The sequence below is a fragment of the Callorhinus ursinus genome, unplaced genomic scaffold, assembly GCF_003265705.2.
Source record: "Callorhinus ursinus isolate GAN/ISIS: 27379988/994484 unplaced genomic scaffold, GSC_fseal_2.0 scaffold4, whole genome shotgun sequence".
Lineage (NCBI taxonomy): Eukaryota > Metazoa > Chordata > Mammalia > Carnivora > Otariidae > Callorhinus > Callorhinus ursinus.
In genome coordinates, this window is record NW_027397066.1 from 141858410 (window position 1) to 141862989 (window position 4580).

General features: G+C 37.2%; 1 pseudogene; it reads left to right on the forward strand.

Moving 5' to 3' along the window:
• The first annotated feature begins 1376 nt into the window (after positions 1–1376).
• LOC112825891 (periphilin-1 pseudogene) lies at positions 1377–2612 on the forward strand (annotated as a pseudogene).
• Positions 2613–4580: the final 1968 nt, after the last annotated feature.

A 4580-nucleotide genomic window follows, 5' to 3' on the forward strand; every position in this document is an offset into this window, starting at 1 on the left:
TATATATAAAAAAGATTCAGGGGTGCCTGGGTAGCTCATTCAGTTGAGTGACTGACTCTTGATTTTGGCTCACGTCATGATCTCATGGGTGGTGAGATCAAGCCCCATGTGGGGCTCCATGGTTAGCAAGGAGTCTGCTTGGGATTCTCTGCCTCTCCTTCTCCCCCTGCTCCTCCCCACATTCGTGCATACTCTCCCTCTCTAAAGTAAGTAAGAATAAAATCTTTAAAAAAAAAAAACGTGCATTTGCACAAGGAAGCAGAACACAAAACTGACGATAGGCAACATGACTTAAATTAGTAAAATGAACAGGAAAAGATGTTTCTTTAGACCACCTCTAAGCAGCTAGTGATTCTAGCCACAATAAATATGTTTTAGGGACCTACTATATAATGGGTGAATAAAATAGAACCATTCTCTGTCTTAATGGAACTTATACTTCATTGGATTCAACAGCTAAACAAGTTATGATAAGTATGTTGGTTTGGGTACATGGTGGCTGCCTCCTCAATACTTACCACTTAACTCATGTCAGTAATTAAAGATAATTAGCAAACCCTGTGTTTCAAACAACTGTAATTACACTTGCCTAAAACAATTGTAAATACACTTGCCAGAATATTTAACAATTTACTTTGTATTGCTTCTTCTATGAAAAGCCAATCTTGGGTTAGAAAGGATATTCCCTCAGTAGGCAAATAATTCCTTAAGATGAATCCACAAAATGAACATTTAGTGACTAAGGCTATGAAATTGATCAACTAATACAACTTAAACACTTGTAGAAGCCAAATTGTCTTAGAGATTTAGACTAGTGAATGTTTTGCCTGTCAAGAACTCTTGGACTGCATATCATAGTTATGAAACTTAAATATCTGTTTATCATTTGGATGAGGTCACACCACTCAGATCTTTGGAATATCTTAGTCAAACTTTGGTTTGAAATTGAGCATGAGGAGAAGCTGAATGAGAAAAAGTTATAGTATTTCAGCCTGGACCTAATAAGAACCTAAATATTTTATGTTATGATCCTAAACAAGCTCAAAATGACCAAGAAGCCAGGTCACTGCTGCTGCTGCAGCTGCTACCAGTTGAAGAACCCCATATTGGCAGCACTGATTGACAAGGCAAGTCCATTGCAGCAGGGCACCAGCCGGAATGGGCACACAGAGGACTTGGCTTGCCTAGTGACAGGCTGGAGAAGTTTTGATATATAATATGTAGGGGCATTATGCCCATGGGGACACTGACCAATGGAAGACGGGTTTTAGCAGGGAGCTTTAGGATAAATTCTTCTCCCTTCCTTATTTAGAAAGGGCTCTTTTAAGAAATGGTACTCCACTTGGTCTCCATAAAGATATACAGGGAATCATTTACGGGGTCTCCCGGCGGCCCAGAGTTGGAGATTGTTGAAAACTTTAAATTTGATTCCTGAAAGGACTCAGTGGCTTACAGACGAGATGAAATGTGGTCTGAAGGAAGATATGACTATGAAAGTCTTCCAAGAGAACGAGTACCTCCTCGAAATCACCCCAATGATGGCTACCATAGAGTAGTTAATATTGTGCCAAAGAAACCATCACTGCTAGACAGACCTGGTGAAGGAAGCTATAATAGATATTACAGTCATGTTGATTACCAAGAATATGACGAGAGCCGCAGTTTTTCTCATGATCGAAGAAGTGGTCCACCTCATAGAGGAGATGAATCTGGCTATAAGGTGGATAAGAGATGATCATTCTGCAAGTTGACAGCCTGAGTACAGAGACATGAGAGATGGCTTTAGAAGAAAAAGTTTCTATTCTTCCCATTACACGAGAGACCAGTCTCCTTATAAAAGAGATACTCCTTTTTTCAGATAATCACCTGTATGTCGAAAGGATTCTCCACACAGCACGTCTGGCTCCAGTGTCAGTAGTAAAAGCTACTCTCCAGAAAGAAGCAAAACGTACTCTTTCCATCAGTCTCAACATAGAAAGTCCATCCGTGCTGATGCCTTCCACAAACGGTAGAATGAAGGAAATCCAGAAAGAGGTAAAGAGGGACCTGTTCAGTCTTTGAAAACATCAAGAGACACTTCACCCTCAAGTTCTTCAGCAGTTCCTCCATCAAAGGTGTTAGACAAACCCAGTAGTCTAACTAAAAAGGAACCTGCTGAGGCTGCAAGCAAGTGGGCTGCTGAAAAGCTAGAGAAGGCAGATGAGTGTAACTTACCTGAAATTGAGTATGAGGCAGTATCCACAGCACCGTTGTTTATTGAGCCGTGAGAGGAACCTGAGTCAAATGCAACAGATGGCATAGAATTATTTGAAGACAGTCAACTAAGCAGTTGCTCTAAAGCAATAGCACCAAAAACAAAAGAGATTGAACAGGTTTACTGACAAGACCGTGAAACTTTTGGGATGGTTGTGAAAATGCTGATTGAAAAAGATCCTTCATCAGAAAAGTCTGTACAGTTCACATTGAGACAGAATTGACATGAAATAGATGAGCGGTGTGTTGAAGAACTCAAGCATTTCATTTCAGAGTATGACACCTCTAGTCAAGATTTTGGAGAGACTTTTTAGAAAATTACTTGCTCAGGCAACAAAAATGTTTCTAGGGTTTTTTTTTTTTTTCCTGGATTGTGTAAATCTTTAATATATGGAATTTTTGTGATGAAGAGAAATACTTTGATAGTTGACATTTCCAATGTCAAGTAAACATCTAAAATAGTCTAAGATATTTTAATTAGAATTTTTAAAATCTACATGTAGAGCCTCGTAATCCATACTTCTCTTTTTCCCCCCTAAAATGATGGGTCAGTTAATTTTTCAAGCTTTGAAAAAGCAGTCCTGGAGAACAGCTCATGTTCTATTCTATTCTACAGTATGTGATCATTTGTTTTGGTCATACTAGTGTAATTTATTAGGTTAGAGATCATTCCACTTAAAACATTTATAGTCTTTTTGCATTTCATAGTCAGTGATACCATGTGAAAATGTTAGAATTCTGAGTTGTGATTTTATTGACTTGTTGCTTGCTTATTTTAGCTTTGTAACTTTTAATATGTTCAAGTATACTATCCAAATAAACTGAATACTTAAGCGTCTACAGAAAAACAAACAAACAAACAAAAAAGATATACAGGGAATCAGCATTTGGCTACTTCTTGCTGGGATGGAATCTTATAAGACTATTTCTCAAAATCCCTCCTAATTTGGTGAAGACTTACCCACTCTGCCTTAAATAAAATATGTCCTACCAATTTTCCCATAACTAAATCTACCCTCTTGTTTACTATTTATTTTTTATTTTACTTAAAAACTATGGATAGAGTGCATATGCATGCTGATAACTATTCAGGATATAGCACTAAAAATAACTGAAAAAGCTTCTGCCCCCATGGAGCTTACATTCTAATGTTAGAAAGTAAAATAAACAAATGAATGCGTATACATTTCCGTAGCAATAGCAGGTAGCAGTAAGTGCTATGAAAGAAATAAAGCAGGAGTGAGGAAGATGCGTTGACTAGGGAAGACCTGTTCAAGGATCTGACACTTGACCATAGATCTAAATGAGCTGAGTGAGCTGAACAAATAGTGAAGGAAAATGACAATCTAAAGGGAAGAGCTAGAGCAAAGGGCCTGTAGTAGGTTCATGAACAGTGGTTGCACAGGAGTTTAGTGTAGCTAGAAAAGTAATTGAGTCTGATTTTCTTGTTTTAGGAATGCAGATTACCCTCTAAGGGTATGAAAGAAAAAATACAGGCACAATAATAGCATTTTTTCTACACAATGAAGGATTATTCATGGGTCCCCTTAATCTTTGCAAAATGAACTTTACATACCTTGGAGGCAGGGCAAACCTTTAGTGATGTGAGACCATGTGTTCATAGTTACCTAATTAAGCCTCCTTCCTCCAAAATATTCATTATATCACATGTTTTGTGAATGAAAAAAAGCTATCATGTCCTTAGATATCATGAAAGTATTTGTGGTTATTAAAAGTGTTTAGTGTAAAAAAAAAAGTGTTTAGGGTGGTGACAAAAGTGTTTTTGGTTATTAATTTTTTTTAAAAAATTTCTGTTAAATCAATAGATTTTTTTGTGATAGATTGAAAATGTATTAAATTTATAGGCTGGTCATTTAACAGTCTCTTGTGAGAGAGTGTGAATATGATATCAATGGAAATATCTGTTGAAACCAGATTTTTTGATTCAACAAATATGTATTATGTGGCTATTAAGTGTCCTGCACTGTCCCAGATTCTTTGGGCATATTAAGAAGCAAAACTCAGGAAAAGCTCTGCCCTCTCAGAATGAATTCCCTGTTTTGTACTTTTAGATCTATATCAGATTTTAAGTGGAATGATAATTTCTTCTGTAAAGTAGTAAATATTCTGAAAATTTACTAAGAACCAACTTTGGGCATAGAGATAAGGAATTAAGAAAGCTACCATAGGGGTACCTGTGTGGCTCAGTTAGTTCCGACTCTTGATCTCAGCTCAGGTCTTGATCTTGGGACATGAGTTCAAGCCCCACATTGGGCTCCACTCTCAGCATGGAACCTACTTAAAAAAAGAAAAAAAAGAGGAAGAAA